The sequence below is a fragment of the Anoplopoma fimbria genome, chromosome 10, assembly GCF_027596085.1.
Source record: "Anoplopoma fimbria isolate UVic2021 breed Golden Eagle Sablefish chromosome 10, Afim_UVic_2022, whole genome shotgun sequence".
In the NCBI taxonomy this organism is placed as follows: domain Eukaryota; kingdom Metazoa; phylum Chordata; class Actinopteri; order Perciformes; family Anoplopomatidae; genus Anoplopoma; species Anoplopoma fimbria.
This window is the reverse complement of record NC_072458.1, coordinates 11219016-11237326: the sequence shown is the minus strand read 5'-3', so window position 1 is coordinate 11237326 and position 18311 is coordinate 11219016.

Here is an 18311-nt window from a genome sequence, read left to right as displayed (position 1 = left end):
GAGTAGTCTGAGGAAAAAGTTCAGGCAAGATATTAAAGAAAGATGGGAAAAAAACTACTTTTTTCCCTTTAAACTTGAAAGCACTGAGACGAGCTGTGTTGTTGTCAAGCGTCACTCCGTGTGGTCATCAGCAAAGCCTGCTCCAGTCTCTTATTGTAACTATGATTCACACGACCGTCATAATTCAATTCAATGACGACTCAGCACCAGGTATTCAACATGTAGCCTGAGCATCACACAGCACAAAGAATAAATGGAATACTGAGCATTATACTGTAACTCCTGCTTTGTATTTTAAAGTTCTGCCTTAGATATGTGTGCAGTGTTCTTTACAAAACACAACAAAAGGTCAGAAAGATGTCTCACCTCACTCTGTGGTTCACTGACAGCTGGACTTTGGGGTAAAAACCACCAGACAAGACAGCAACGAGTCACTGAAGCCAATGTTTGGTTTGCAAAGTAAATGTCAACCTTTGTTTCCTGTAAAAGCTCAACCTTCTCAAGAATCCACAACCAACCCACAGTTGACCACCATGAAGTTCTTTAGAAAGCGTTTATCTTTTGTGTTCACATGAGTCCATACTCAGAGTTGAGACCATTTTGTTATAGAACGGTTTGATCAGAGCAAACCAGAATCAAAATATTATCTAAAAAACATACATCAATCCTGGAAAATGTCCATGTGTCAGGATACCTGTTTCTATGTAGTTGAGCTGCTGCAACACCCGAATTTCCCCCATGGGGATCAATAAAGGAATATAATAATAATACCAATCAACTTGTTGTAACTATTTGAGTAAATGGACAGAGGATCAATGCTTCCCTTAAAAAAATTATGTCAGTTAAAAAAAAACATACATTTGAGAACAAATTCAGAAAAGGAAGATGTGTTGTGATTGGCATGGCAATGTATATGATCAAATTCCCTTTTCTCAATGGAGCGCTATAAGAACAAGCCCGTCCATATTTGCCTCTGAGTCGAATTTCAAGTTATAGGACTTTTTTTCCCTAATAAGATAAAGTTCTAATATAAAGCTATGTGAGTTTTGCTTTTATGCAAACAGTATTTTTTTATTTTCATTTAATTATATGTTTATATGTTGTAAGTGTAGCGTGAAGGGACAACAATCTTTATTTCATTGTTTCAGCTGTAAATAGAATAACCTTGTAACCTTGTATACATTGGAAGGTTTTGTTTTATTTGATGCGAAGTGCTGATTGGGACTCAATCACAGACAGTTGGTCTTGTATTTATTTCTTTATATTGCTACTTTCCGTTTATCACTCTTTTTTTGGTTTCATTAAAAAAAAAAAAAAAAAGGTTCGCACCACAAGCTAAAAGCCCTGCAGCCTTTCTGATCTATTAATTTTGCAGTTCCACCAAAGGGGCTAAAATAAATTCTCAAAGGTTAAGTTGTGATGTGGAGGGTCGGCGGGGTGAAATGGACCGTGTTGAGGGAGGCGGAGTACGTGGGTGGGGGAAGATGAAGGAGCGGACACATCAATGGTCATGGCAGTGGGATGAAAGAGCCCTTTGACTCCCCCACAGCTTCACTGCATCTTTGGATTAATCTCAACTGTGTTGATGCATAAATCTGAGATCAATAGATGCATTTACTTGAAGTTAACTGTTAGCTAATAACCACAAATACAAGCTGTGAAATATAATTTTTCCCCCTCATCCCCAAGAGTACCCAGCTTTGTATATTGTAGGAGGGGATTTTTAGCACGTGGAAAACAAAATAATTTGTTATTAGCATATCAAATGCAGTCTGTGTCGTGTGTAGATTTAATGATGCTAGAATCAAGGTCAAATAAGAATTAGGTCAAAACATAATTAATGATCCTTGCTGATTAAAATGTCATGTAAAATGCTTTGAAATGTAATCCCAATTGGAAAACGGCTCGCTTTGATGGATTAGATGATTCCTCCAGTTGGCCAGTAGGTGGATTCCTTCTCCCATTTTTCCAGTGTCTCCTTGCCTGTAGTTTTCCATAATAGTGCGGGCTTTTCTTCTCCAAAAACATGTTAAGATGCCAACAAAAGGAAAGACAAACTATATTTTCGCGGGTTAGAAAGCGATTAAAGTGACAATGTATGACTTATTGCACATTGGCTTGATGAAAAATGTTGGTATTTGACTCGAGTCACTGCTACGGTCATTATGTCCATGTGTCACCGAGCAAAGGCTCCACCACATCTGTCACTGCATACTTTTGAACTGTCAGGCCCTGCTTTTGAAAATCTGCAAATCCCCTTCTCCCATGACGGGACCTTGACAAATGGTTTTGTCTCAAATGGGTTTTTTTTGGGGGGGGAGGGGGCAATACGAGACGTCACTGTATTCAGATCCATGCTGGCATTGTGCTCACCCACAGAGTCGGCCCGGGGTTCTGTACGGACCTGCAGCGTTTTGGACCCATTATCTGAGGGGGCTTTTTTGATCTCACGTATACATTGAGCCTTTTGTGTCCATTGTTGCCTCGGTGCAACTGGATCTGCGACGTGAGATATCTATTCATCAGTGGGTGCTGTGGTCTTTCTCTCATTCAGTCTCACACCAGGTTTTTTTTTTCACCCTCCTCAGGCAGATGGCCTTGACTCAGGTGAGTTACCAGCAGAGCCCCCTTGTCTGGCTAACATCCCTGTCACAGTGAGGACATTAACTGGAACCGACCAGTTGGTGATGACTCAAGGTACTGCTGCCTTAAGGTTACACAAAGACACACAGTCGCCTTCCAGCTGTGTCATCTTTTTCATTCATAGGAAAAAGTTTGATTAAATCATTTGAGGGGCAATTTGAGGCAAGTTTGCAAACACAAAAATGTACAAACAATCCATTCACATGCATAAAAAGACAAACGCATCTAAAAACACAGATGGTAAACAAAAGATGGAAAACACAATGGTTAGGAACAGCGGTAAATCCGTATGCTAAAACGTGCCAAGTGCAACTGCATTTATCAATCTATACACAGAAAAAACTAACCTACTCTCACCACAACTGTTCACAAGACAGATCTTCCTTCTGTTGGTTTTATACTGAGGCAATCTAAAACTCAATCCTGACTGCATTCACATTCGAATACGTCATCATTACGGCAAATAAGCGCATCTGCTTTCTTGCTGAGATTTTAAATATCATTGTTATATATTGTAAACCTATCCTTTAAAAGGGAAACACCACTTATATTAAGAATTCCAATAATTTCAATCTATATTTTTTTAACATGAGCTTTTTTCTCTCAGAGCTAGAAAGTCTCAAACTTGTGATGTGAGCAAGTATAGAAACTGGAGCTGCTCCATAGACAATGAATGGGATAATTACTTTTGTTAATTTGTCTTGATGCAAACACCACAAATTTGAGTTTTAGCGCTGTAGTTTTTGGATTTGGGCGGGAGTTGTTCATTTCACTAATATTTTTGGACTGTCATTTACATTACATTACAGTCATTTAGCAGACGCTTTTATCCAAAGCGACTTACAGTCAGTAGTATATTACATATCATTCACCCATTCACACACTGATGACAGGCTACCATGCAAGGTGCCACCATCAGACTCTAACTAACATTCATGCAACATCCAGTCCACACCGATGGCAAGCCTTCGGGAGCAACTTGGGGTTAAGTGTCTTGCCCAAGGACACATCGACTGCTGAAGCCGGGTATCGAACCACCGACCCTCTGATTGGAGAACTACCTTGCTCTCCACTACGCCACAGCCGCCCCATAGAGCTTAAGAATAACATGCATGCATTTTGCATATGGGCATAGTTCCCCTTTAAAGGTGTTTAGTGAGAAATTGGGAGCATTTCTATTGCCTCCACAGGATTCTCAACATTGAGATGGCTGAGCCGGCAGCCTGAAACTAACAGTGCCGGTAGTGCTAACAGTGTTTACCTAAGGGGGACTGGAGAGCGGGTGCTAGGCCCACCTGACGACGATGTCGGTCGGGACAGCGTTATCAGATGTATGAGAGCAGTGCAGAGAGGTGGCCGTGAGCTAACCAGTGGGACAAACTGACATACACTAACATATATGGCTAGCTATGTCAACAAAGCCCAGAGAAGCTTAGATAAAAACCCTCACAGAGAGGGAGTGACTTCATCCTCTGCTCAGGTAGACATTACTCCACTATATCTTAACATAGATAATAGTTGTTTACTGCTATATTGATGCTCCCAGTGTCAAACTTAGCACATTTAAGGGGATACTTTTGGAGCTGAGGTAACCAACTCCTTGAAATTCATGTAATTAAAAAAATGGGCTGTAAACCAGCAAATGAATGTAGAACTCAAAACATTTTCGATAAAATATATTTTCAATGTTGTCATTCTTATGTCATTAAATTTAAGTGAAAGTAGAGCCCTGAGCCCTTTTTCACAATAAAATCTGTATTTTCGCTTAATCTCAGGATGTCATCAAGCACATCACACTTCCCAGTGAGCACTAGACGGGATTTCAACGTTGAAATCTGGTTGAAAACTGGGTGAAATTGGGTCTAAACGTCTATAGACGTAATTTCGCCATCTTTTCTTTTCTTCAACATGTCACAAAACACCATTTGGTTGATAATGTGTTCTGTTGTAACATAAAGCTGCAAGAGAGACGATATTAACATATTATATATATTATAGTATTTATGTAAAGTGTTCAACTGGTCGACGAAATGTGGTCTACATGTAGACGTTAACTCACGCTAACTACATACTTTGTAAGTACTTGAACTACTGGATTCCAGTTATTCAAAGCGAAATTAGCATCATTAATGTAATTTTAAGCTGCTCACGATGCAGGCGAGGCTGCTAGCTTGTAGCGTTAGCATGTTAGCTTGCAGCGTACTGCTACATGGACCAACAGTTAACATTAATATGTGTGTAAGTTAATGTTGGCGACTGCGTTTTTTTGTTTTTTTTTTTTTCTAATTCTTGTTTAATTTACAGACATCCATCTGAAATATGGCAGATCATCTGAAACTGTTCTAAAGTGGTTCAAAAGTGAAAGTTTATTCAACGTCTATTTGTAGACGTCTATTAGACGTTCATGTTTAGACCATATTTCACCGGGATTTGCAATATTGGCTTTCAACTGAGAAATGTGGATGTGGTTTCATAGTAAGCCTCTAAAATGATGATATAACATTAGCACAACGTAGAGAATGAACAAATGCACTATTGCAAATCACGTTGAAATGTGGTCTAAACGTGAACGTCTAATCAACGTCTACAAATAGTCGTTGAATAAACTTTCCCTTTTGAACCACTTTTCAACGTCTTTTCAACGTCGGCCATAGTCGTCTTTTCAACGGAAAAATGCTCACTGGGTTACATCATGGGTCCATTTAATTGATCTGACTGACTGGAGAGAGACAAAACGACACTGGCACAAGTAGTACCAACTGTAACTATATTGTTTGGTGCAGTGGTACACAAATCAGAAGTCATACAGAGTTCACGAGGGGCCAGCGCTCTGATTCCCTTTTGTAGAGAGAACAAGGAGTTCCCAGAGACCCACGGGCTGGATTGTTGTAGCTCACCTTTGATGGCTCACCAGAGGCAGGTGTTCACATCAGAGTTCAAACAACCGTTGTGTTTGAAGTGGCACGAGTTCTACCGAGGGAGCGAATGACGGTTTGATCTCTCTTTTGGCTGCACCTGAGAGACCTGGCGCTTGACCACAACTAACGGCTACACCTGCATTGGACACAATCTGCTCCCAGGATGTCTTCATCTTTTATCATCCATCTTTATCTTCAAATGGAAAAACTCCAAACCTCTTGCACATTCCTGTGCTGCTTTTGGCACTCATTTTTTCAACAACAAAATACCCCCCTTTCAGATATTTCTGTTTTTTAGCTCCTTTTGTGTCCTGGGAAATGACAACATAACGACAAAGTGATTAACAGCCATGTATTGGTTATTTATTGCAGCGGGTAGTAAAACTCAGGGTTTATGTGATTAAAGGGATCTCGTCTCTTTGAAGGGTTACGTCAAAACAAGTGTTGAGTGACCACTGATGCCACTGTTCGACTGTGAAACCCGGAGTGAGATCCATATTGCTTCAGGCGATGTTATTCCGATGAAAGACAACAAGCTATGGCTCAAGACCAGAGCAGCGTGGATGAGTCACGACGGAGAGGAGGAGCCGCTACATGTCACTGCACGTGGGTGGATCCGGTCTTTCATTGCGAGAAACTTCTCCTCGGGGGCACAGATTTTCTGTTTCAGTCAATGTCAAAAACAGGGAGTTAATCATTACTGGATCAGTGTAATTTACTTGTCTACATTAATAACTTTTTTAACTTTGATGGGGTTTTTATTTATTGCAGAGGAACCACAACATAACATTCTGACGGCAAAGAGGCAAAGAGCTAAAATATTATGACTAGAAGTTGAGTATGTTTATTTAAAAGTGCATACTCACAAAACAATACTAAGTGTCTACAAACAGGCTAGCGGCTCTGTGAGGCTGCATAAGGAACTTGTAGGCTACTGCTTTGAGCTGAATGCTAACATTAGCATGCTAACAATAACAATGCTTGCATGCTGATATTTAGCAGATACAAGGTTGACCATGTTAACATCTTAGTTTAGCATGTTAATAAGCTAATATTAGCTAAGTACAGTTTGCAGATATTCGGTTTTAAACCAAAGTATTGGGAAAATTTAAGTTATCATAATTCCCAGACAAATTAAAAAACAATCCATCGAACATAGTTCAGACATTTCACTAAAACATACAAGACTGAGAGTCGACAGCTGTGCTAGGGAGCTTAATGCTAACATGTAACATGCTGATGTTTAGCAGGGATAATGTAAGGAATGTTTACCATGTTAGGATTGGGTGTTAGCATGCTATCATTTGCTAGTGAGCACTAAACCAATAGTAATTGGGACATTTCACTAAAAAACCTCATGGTGGCGCTAGAGGAAACCAGAGTCATTGGTCATTGACCAAAATCACGGACTGACCGAAAAAACCCAAAAATTTTAAATAAGATGGCAAGTTTGTAAATAGAAGTCATAAACGTCTCGAGACATGTCAAAGTTTTAAAAATGGACATGTATACCATTTAAAAAACACTAATACGACAAAGGCAGCATAGTCTGCCATGTAAACTGCAGTGTATTCATACAAGGAAGCAGCCAAAGTCTGAAACTTCACTTATTCTAACTTAACTCTCCCCTAGAGGCCTATATCCATCCCAGGGTCACTATAACTTGTCTGGAAGCGGGGGTTAAGGGGGTTGGGTGGATGTATGCCAGCAGTATGTGGGTGATGCAGACAAGCTTAACACCAAACTTTCCAGGAGCATAAATGTTCCCGGCACGTTTGAGTCAGTCAAGCAGCCAAAAACCATCCGGTCCCAACAGGCCTATCAGCGTCTGGGATCTGGCCTTGCAGATCCCTCTGTAGGCGGGGGGGAACTCAATGGCCCATATAAACTGCTGTGTAGATTGCACTCAGGGCACTGGGCTGTTGCACCACTGCCCAGGTTAGCTATGAAATGTGACGAACTGTCAATGCTCTACGAATGGGAATGAGGCCTTTATGGTTTCTGCTCATTAGACGTCTACGGTTTGTGACGAAAGGCTCTCAAGCTACCGGCAAAGACCTCCAACGAGATAAGAGCTGTAATGTTTTTGTTGTAGGAGTCTAGAAGAAGAAGAGATTTCGATGACAAATACCTCAGCAGCATCCTTATAAGAATGTGGCCGAATCTTATCTACCGGATAAACTCAGTGGATACTACACAAAAGGTACTTGGAGGTACTTTATCACAAACACAAGCTCCTGTCTAGACTACTACTTTTTATGAATTTCCAGACTTTCAGTGTCTTCACTACAACTGCTCCAGGGTTTTCCACCTTGCAGCGGTTCTGTACATGAATGAATGGATTTTCAAATGTATTAGTAAGATTTTTCCTCTGAGACCCAGCCTTAATAGGATTTTGTTGTTTGATCAAGATTTACTAGAGGAAACGTCTATAATAGAGAGTAAAATCTAGCATCGTCTTCCTGATACATACAGTCATTGAATTTACATATATTATTTTATATTCTGGATTGAGGTGATTGAAGGTAAAGTACTACACACATTTGTATGGCATCTCTTTGGCAAGAAACTTTTTTTTAACCTTTTTCAATTCAATGTCAATTCAACTTGAGAAAAAGTCCTAAGAGTCTCACTGTCTCAGAGATGCCATCCTTACTGATAAACCCCTCTATCATCACAAAGAGACAAAAAACTTGATCACATAACTTTCTGTCTAACTTTTACAACAAGATGAAGAGAGTTTCTCTTTCAGAGTGACTGCGTATAACACTGTGGGTGTGCAGCTTATCCAATCAGGAGTAGTACAATGTATGACTCCATGCAAATATTTATTCTTAGCTGCCTTGAATGAGTCATGCTTAAAGCCAGCAGTGGTGAGTGTAAACAAAATTTATGTTATTCCTCAGAGCTGTTATGTCATCGGTGGAGATTTGGATCCTCCTGAACTATTTGTGTGTCACTATTCCCATAATCGGCTCCAGTCATTCCCGCAACACATGGATACAATCAGAAACCTTACCTGAACGCTTCTTGGCTTATTTTCCCCTGCAATATCCAGCAGAATCTCAACAGTGATTGACCAATCGTATCTTAGCAACCATAAGTGGCCTGCCAAGCACAGGTTAGATTAGATAAATAAACCTGCTCAAAGATTTTAAGCTAACATTAGCAGCTCTGTCTTGCTCTTTGCTCCAGCAAAAAGTGCCTACGTAACACACCGGTTAGTCCTCAACCTCAAAATCCTTTTCTGAAGTTAAGGATACGGTTGGGAAATGCGTACATTAAAGCATAGATATAGCCTCTGTGTTGCCTGCAACCAATGCTGTCATTGAGGGACATGGTAGCTATAGCTTCAGGTTGTGTCCATAATCCTCACAAAATAACTTTCGATATGTGTCTGTATTTTATTATGGATTGTCCACCAGCCGACACTGATCGTTTTAACTGCCCGACAGCATGGCGTAAGTAATGGCAAGCAGAAAATTAAGTTTTTATTTTTATTTTCCAGATGAGCTCACTAGGTAGAGGTGAATGAGTGAAGGATATCAGACACAGCCTCAGTCTTTGAGCATTAGCCTACATCGTGTATTTAGCTAACATGATCATTAAAGACCCTTTTACTTGCTTTAACTTTCAAAACAATTCAGATAAAAACATTAAAAAGGCAGACAGAGGATTTTCCACCAATTTTACCATAAGCATTAGCGTACATGGTGTATTCAGCTAACATGCTCATTTAAGACCCTTTTATCTTCTATTTGTTTAGGAATAAATCAGCTGAGAACATTCAAAGTCAGACGGAGACTGAGTTTTCCACCATTTGTACCGTTAGCATTAACGTACGACAGCTAGCTACAGCCGAAGCCCTCAAACAGCAGTCGTTAGCTGGAAATGAGACGCTGTTTTTGTTAACCTGTGTGTCAGGAAAGACCCAGAGTTACTAAGAATTGTGATAGGTGTGTGGTCACACACATCATTGCATAGGCGTGCAACAGACTAGCACAAACATTCGGAGTCATATTGAAACAGATGGGCTGTCTGGGAAATATTCCTCTGAATTATTTAAAAACTACTGATCTGTTTTTTTGACGCCTGGGCAGTTTAATCAAAAGGGGAGCGGGGGGGTGTCTAATTCCAGGTGAGGCAAGGACTTGTTCAAGCACGAAAGAGGAAAGCACCGCTATTAATTATTAAAAAAAATTCAAGAACGGCAGAAGAAAAACAACAAGGTATGGATGTCAGAGATGATTTTTTATTTTATTTTTTTGAACAATTCAAGAATAAAGAATTCATGCTTTTTGTATCTGAAAATCTCATTAGAAAAAGTACAAAAACACACACAAAAGACTAATTTATACTGAAAAAAGAGTTCAAGATGAATTTCGGAACCACTTGTTTTTTTTCTTCCTGACATAGATGTTATTGAAGCTGTTATGTTTTTTCTGAGTAAGGTGTCTACTTCTGAGATCAAATTACACTTTAACCTGGATTTTATGAGACTTGAGTGCATATTTGGAGATAATAAAACTTTGAAACCGCACTACAGTGGGCTCCTTTGTTACCGAGAAACCTCCATTCACCAGTGTTTTTTCCAGCCCTGAGAGGCATGTGCTAACTGGACAAACACCCACACTGCTGTCGCCTCCACATTACGCTGCTACACAAGCCGGCATTGCATAACTTAGCTCACCCCAGAATTTCCCAATACCTGCTCAAAGTCAGGGGCATGATTTACACATTTAGCCTTTTGTTGCATTTGTCTTTGTGACGCTGAATGAGCGATTGCCGCTAGTTAAACATATAGTTCTTCTTTGTGGTTTTTGTGCCCAGAGAGCTGATCTCATTGGGCCCTGAGCGGTAATTACAGGGCACCACCACTCGCTGACATGGATACGCTGCAAACAATAAACAATGCTCCCCCTCAGATCCATTGCTGTCCTTTTGTTTCTCTCTTGTAAATTCACAATAAACAATTATTAATTAAAGTTGTGTTTGATGAAGTTATTTCATATAAACTAGTTACATGTTTTACAGGTAAAAGAAAAACAGTAGTTACCAAAAATGCTATTTTTAGTTCTAATGACATCCATGTGCTATGAATAGCAGTCTGAGTATTTCATAACACACGGAAAGTACTCAGAAGTTGTTGAGTGTTGAGAGAGTCACAGAGATATATGTGTCAGTTTCCTGAGCTACAACATGGCTTCGGTATTTTTCAAATCCAAACATCTGGATTAAGTTTAGTTAGCTTTAACCCACTCATAACCATATTTTAGTCTCATTATCTGTCTTTTCGAATTGTTTCCTCTGCCTCTATCTGATTTGTATGCTTCTGTTTTGGCCAGGTCTCCCTTGAATAAAAAGGTTTCTAAGCACTATATTTACCCGCTTCAATAATGGTTAAATAAAGCAAGAATAGAAAAACAAGTGGGACGTGTCCAAAATCCTATTTTTAGAACTATTTTGGACGATAAATGGATTAACTTCTTTTTCTTACCTGAGGAAGATGATCCAATTTAATCCAGTGTTTACAACAACATTTGCTATCTTCTCTCCTAAGCTGCATCACAGTTAAATACCCGTTCACTGTCAGTCAACATAATTTCCTTTAAAGGAGAAGGGATCTTTGTCCATTCATGTTTTCTAGTGTCTTCAAATATTTATTAGGCCCCCTTCTCGCTTTGCCCTTTATTTGTATGCATGTGGTGGTAGCTGAAAGTTCGGCGGTCATTATGCATCTTGGCCGAGCGACATGATGGGTCACAGCTCAGCGGTGGAGCTTTAAATAAGGGAGGAAAGGGGGAGGCCTGCCGAGGATGGCTGCTTCATCCTCCATCTGCATTACCTGCAGCTCTCGCGGCTGCTCTCTCTCGCGGCTGCTCTGTCGCTTACAGACCCTCCTCGTCTTTCATCAGCAAAGAGCAAAAAAGTACCGATGGATGCCTCCGCCTGAGCTTGAGGCCATAACGGGATCTAGCACAAAAGGACAAGGCACACTGGGCTTTTACAGTCTCCCTTGGAGAGTATAAGAAACCCACAGGCTTCTTTGATCGGGTTTGGACAGGAGGCAGCGTCCCGGGGGCTCAAAATGAAACGGAGGGTTGGAAAATATTTTTTTTCCTGTGTATACATGTGCGAGAATAGAAAAATTCCTCGGCATTAAAACGTCCCGCTTCACCATCTGATATGTTTAGCAGAGTTGCCCTCAGAATGCAGAGCATTTTCTTGATCTGGGCTGAGCTAAAGGGGAAGGCATGCGGGCCTGATCCAGGGGTCACCACACTTAAAAGCTGATGTGGACACCAGCCGAGTCAAGTGAAGACACTGACTCAAGTGAGCTCGTACTCATCTGTGCTTGTGTGTCTCCAAAACCCAATGGGTGAGGTCACAATGACTACGTCCACTTCTTATATACAGTCTATGATGGAAACACTCAAAATTGGCATTGCTTCTTTAGTGACAAAGTTCATTCAAAATTTGTTAGCAAAATGCCCACAGTGACTTTGAACCTTGGGGATTTTTACCCAGCAACAGCGTCATGTTTAACATAGCACCAGTACAGTAACTATGTACCCAGATGCCCATAATAACAGGGTTCCCATCATAAATCGCCCCCTCTCCCTCCCGTTCAGAGAGGGATCCACCCCCTGCGGCTCACCAGCCTGGCAGCCCATCTTAACTCCACGACACTCCTGAACCCCAAGCCGCAGAGCTTTCACCAGTGAGGCCCCATGGAAAAATTTAACTGGACACTCCGAGGAAGCCCAGCTTTGTGGGCCTGGCAAGGGAATATGATTGGATAAACACACAGAAAAGCCTCAGAAATCGGCTCACTCAGTTAGTGCCCGGTGGTGAGGTGACGAGAGGCAGGCAGTGAGGTTTCTATTCAGTACTCTGTGTGTTTGTGGAGGGTGGTTGGATCTGCAGGGCACATACTGTTCCTGGAAGCATCGGTGGGTCTTCAAAGTCCAGAGTTTCACAGAAGATGGAAAAGGACGTTTATTACCAGAGTGGAGCGGGCGCAGGCAGCAGTGACATCCTCCCGTCACTGTTTATTAAAAACAGGCCTAATTATCCGGCCCAGTCCGCCTGCCAGAGCTATTTCTGTCTGCGACAAGCAGGTGACTTGTGTTACGGCAAACTGGGTCATGTGTTCGTACGTCATCCGCCTTCTAACCCATGTGTGCCCCCGCTTGTTTTTCAATTAAAGGCCAATCATTACTGTGTTATTCTGTAACCAGCAGACATCATCCGGGCGCTGCACTACGGTGCCAGTATGTGTGTGTGTGTGTGTGACAGCACACTTTATTGTAAAACAAGTTACTAGAAGTCCTGAGGGACACTGCCGGATGCTTTGAACTATATTGGTAGTTGTGAGAAAGAGCCACAGAAAGCACATTTACATTTATTCTTTAATTAAATTATCTTTTGAAATAGTAATATCATGGAAATATTCACTCAGTTGTCAGTTTGTTAGGTATACATAATTCAAACGAATGCAGTCAAATAAACATCATAAACCCTAAACAAGGTGTTGATTAAACTTAATTGTTTTTTCCGATGATGCAGTTTGTGGTGATGTTAAATTATGTTGAATCCTACAACGAGGTCTGTATTATAGTGAATAATAATGGAAACACCTGTGAGTAAGACCCGAGACAGTTCAACAGAACGACATACGGTGAACAAACATTTATGTTTCAATATATAGTAAATACAGCGGTTTTATCACTGTTTCTCTGTTTTTATCAGTTTAAGTAAAAAAGCGCATATATGAAGTGTTACAAAGACATGCACAGCTGCATCGATCCCCTCCAAGCTTGTCGCCATTTTCATGGGAGTTTATCTCTTGCTATTTTTGCCATTGGCTCTGGCACTGGAGGATTACAGCTTTATTCTTCATCCAACTTCAATAGGATATTATATTGGATATGAAGGTTGCTTTTCTTTCCATTCAACATTCTGGGTCTCTTTGGTCCTTTCCCTGCTCATGATCATTTTATATCTATTTGTGTTTTTTTGTCTCTTTATAGTCGTTTTGTGTCTCTTTGTAGTCATTTTGCGTTTCTTTACAGTGGTTTTATGTTGAAGCTCTGTATGTACGTACCATGAAAGCAGGTGTACTGTCTGCTGATTGGTGAATATAGTACATTTATATCAACTGATAACCACCTTTAAAAAATATTATAATGTATGTAACAAAGTTATTGCTGAAGTTAAAATTTCGCATTAGACCCTATCTTACAGAGCAAATATATTCGTGAATGTAATTTTGACAAAAAACACTGGAGAACACTGAAGAAATTGTGCCTTTAATTACGTATTCCCAAACTGTGTATATATATATATATATTTGGTATAAATTGTTATAAAAATAGCAATTTGGATGGGAACTCTTCCTTTGTCTCCAGCCGTAGTAGTAAAATAAACTCATCAGTCTCCCAAATTATCTGCAGTGCCAAGAAGAAAATTTCTGCTATCTGTTCCTCATCAGTTTTCTTTTTCTTCTCTCACTCTAATGAACTCATTTGCATGTTATTATCCCACCGTCTTCCATGAGAGGGAATTGAATTTGAAATGCAAATCGTAGACGTAATTACCACTTGGCTGCACGGCGACAATCCAGCTCAGTTTGCATCGCTAATGGCATCATCCAGAAGAAGCGGGATGGAGAATTTATTTTGTATTTATCTACACATTCTCCATGTTTCTTCCTTTGTTTGTTTTTTATTCCATTTTTATGCTTCTCTCTCTCTGAGATTAATTGTTTGCCCACGGAGGAAAGCTCATTAACTAGTCGTTATCCTGCCTTTGTCAAAGTAAACCTTGTGAGTGTCTCTTAACAGATTGGTGTGAGAGTTAACGTTTCCTCCAGACTGAATGCTGTCAAAGCGAAGCAGATGTCAGCATCACACTCGCTGTAATCACAAATAAATCAAAAATGCATATGGTGGCTCGTCGTGAAGTCATTTTGGTGATTTAAAGTTTGAAAACAACAGAAGACATGAGGAAAGTTTACTAATTAAAAAATGTTGCAGTGGCAAGTTGTGATTTTCATCATACGATTCCATTGTAAGATCACATGATTACAGTGTCAACAAACTGTGTCTGCTGATTAAAAGCTCTGAAAAAAGAAAGGCTAATAAATGTTGTGATTATTTTCACCAAAGGGATGATTATGTTACTTTTATAACTTAGTATTTAAATTCAGTAAATGAGGTCACTCAACTCTATTTGGGATTTAAGGTACCGGGAGTACAAGACTCTTAAAAGAGTCATTAGGGAATTTTATTCAAAGGATCGCTATGCACAAAACTATAGTTTAAACTGACTATAACAAAAGAAAATCATCCCACTGAGAGGCTTGCATAAACGTACATTTATTGAAGTATTGTACTAGAGTAAAAACTTGACTTGAGTATTATCCACGTTATGCTACTTTATACCTCTTCTCCACTACATTTCAGATTAAAACATTTAAAATTGTACCTTAGCTGCTTTGCAGATTTAGATTATTTATACTAGATATATATAAACTAATAAAGAATGATGTACTATTATAGATTAAGTTACCCAGCACTATACAGTATAGGGTCATTCAAATGAGCTCCAACTTCACCAGTTTAAATATTAAAGTGATGAACACATATGGTCAGCACACATTAATGAGTTAATGAACACTAATTGATGAACACATTAATGAATACTTTTAAGTTTAGTACGTTACTTTTGGTACTTTTACTAGGACGGCCAGTGGGGACAACGGGAGGGGGCGTCACACTGGTTTGCCTATTTTACCAAATTAATTTAGAGCTCCATTTTTAAGCACAACAAGAAAATATCCACTCACCTAAAAATAAAACTTTCTGCATGGCTAACAGGATTACATTTCTATATTTATAAGTATTACAGAAGATCACCTTTATTGTTTAAATGGGTTCCTGAACTTTTATCTACCTGGGATCAATTAATTGAAAACATTTTGTACAGCCTTGAAAAAAAAATGAAAATGCAGTAAGCCCACATTTGCATACAAAAGATATAATCATTTGTAGGGATCGTATACATTTGTTGCTGATTAACGAGAGAGAAGGAACTGCATAACTTAAGTTATATTTATAGATGTTCTCACAGTTGTTTATCACAGATGTCACTTGTGTCTCGACTTTTAGTTAAACCACTAATAGAGCCGACATGTGTGTCAGTGTTTGTGACAGCGATGAGACTCCGTCCGTGTTTAGACAGGCTTGTCAGGAGTCTAGCAGTAAAGCTGATGGCTGGTTTTTGCTTTTTCAGGTGGAGCCACACAGACAGTCGCTGAGGTTAGACAGAGACGGAGGCCTCCTGCACCCACTGCTGCTTCCTGTACCGCCTCCGCTGTCCCAGTGGAGCTTAACATTATCAATACATCTTCTCAAACTCAGCATTTAGTCCTGAGTAGGCCACCTGGCAGATCGCAAAGTAAACAGATGATTTTAAATTACATTTTACAGAGATAACCCAATATATATATCATTATAACAAAATGTTTTACTAATAAATATAGGCTGAATAACCAAATAATGCCGGTTAGGTTAGCCTAATAATCTCTTTCTTCTAAACTATATGCCAAGTCAGGACATACAGCCTAAAATCACAAAATGAAATGGCTACTAATTATGAAACACAACTCTCCATATCTACATTTAAAAAGCCAAAATACTATTTTGTTTGTGAGTAATGTTACAGCTTGTGAAGCTACAAAGAAGTAATGTTTGTAGAGCTAAAGTTATTTGTCAGTTAATCATTTAATTGATTGAAAAAAAATCTCCGAAGTCATTTTATTTAAGATAAAACGCCACAAATTTCAATGCCTTTAGCTTCAGTTTTGGTTACTAATCCGATTGCTGATTTTCTTAGTCCCCTATAATAATAAAATAAATAACGTTGGGTTTTGGACTTTTGGTGAAACAAAATAAGAAATTTGAAGACTTCAACTTGGTCTCTGTCTGACACAATCAATTGAGGGGATAAAATGTTTTATTAATCAATAATGAATATAATCATTAGTTGCAGTCCTACACAATTGATTGCTTTTGCTTGGTAGGCACAACAGATGTTTCCTAGCCAACAAATCATCACTACAGTCTGTACTAGTTAGAGCATTTATTAGTGTTGTTTTGTTGTAAGTTTTCATGGTTCAACCCAATTTAGTAAATTGGAAACTAGCCAGATGCCAGTAAGAACCAAGGAATGACTTCTACACACAAACCTGGTAATGGAAATAAGAATAGCTGGTGCAACTCAGTCCAGTTGTGTTGGTTCATGACAGTATTTTAAATACTTTCTGTTGGATGGACCATAACAAAGATGATGAAAAGACTCCCGATATTAATGTTTCATCTTCTGACACTTAATATATTTCCATCAGTTACCCCACGGGGCTCGCTGCTGTTTCCATGCACATCCCGCTCCGTGTTGAATCCCTGATGAATCAGACCTAGACTCAGTAAATCTCCCAGTGACGCTTTGGCTCGCCTTTTGTCAAATGATAAACTGCACACGAGTAATGTCTCCTGGAGTAAGTGGCAGTCTGTGAGCACCGAACTGAGAGGCTGCATGATGAGGTAACGCTTGTATGCACAGTTATTGTTGGAAAGGAACCATAGGACCATCAGAGAGCCGAGACTGCAATGACCCGATGAGCTGAAACTTGTGCTGCAATTATTCTCTATATTTTTGCATTGCTGTAGGACATGTCATTAAAACAAACAATGCCACAAAAGAGTTGTCACAGCTGTGTAATTTAGGCTGTTAAACTTGTTATTACAGGTAAAGTTTGTTAAGGTTAATGTTTAGCTTTGCTCAAGATTCCAAAACAAGTTTATGATTTGATATGTAGAAGATACACAGCTTTTGTCAACATTCGTCACATCAGTTCAGATAAAAAAGTGAATTTAAGAGCTATTATTTCTGTAAAGGAGTTACAGCTGCATTGATTCCATTCACGCTTGTTGTCATTTTCATGTTTTTCTCTTACCATTTTTGGCACATTATTTTCCCACACAGGAAGATTACATCCGTCATATTTCGCCTCATTGTAGTCACTCTGCAGCTCTTTGTAGTCGCCATGGGCTTCTTTTTAGTTGCTTTGTGCCTTTGCTGTTGTTTTGTGTATCTTTGTAGTTGATGTCTGTCTCTTTGTAGTTGCCATTAGTCTCTATGTAGTTTTTTGTGTGTCTTTGTAGTGGTTTTGCTCCTCTTTGAAGCCAAATGACGGCTCTTTGTGGTTCTTTCATGATTTTTATGGTAACTTTGTGTCTCATAATGGTTTTGTGTCTCTTTGTGGTCCTTCTGTATCTTGTGATCATTTTGCATCTTCCTTTAGTCGTTTTGTATCTGTGGTCATTTGGCGTCTCTGTGAGGCCATTTTGCATCTATCGTAGTCGCTTTGTCTCGTGATCACTTTGTGTTTCTTTGCATCTGATTGTTGTTTTGACATGATCGCCTGTTTGTTTTTCTGTTGCCATTGTCTTCCATTGGCTGTAACACAAGATGATATCATTCTTATTGTTAATCGCATCTACACATTTTAGGTTGTTTGTCCGACCAAGGAAAGCATCTATCAATGACCGCAAGATGGAAAATAATCAGCGCATTAGAGATCACGTCTAAATCCGCAACTGTTACTGTTTGTTTACACATTAAAACATGTTCATTAGTGAGCTTTAGAGTTGCAGGTAGGTGGGTTTTTTAACTTTTGAGAGAGAG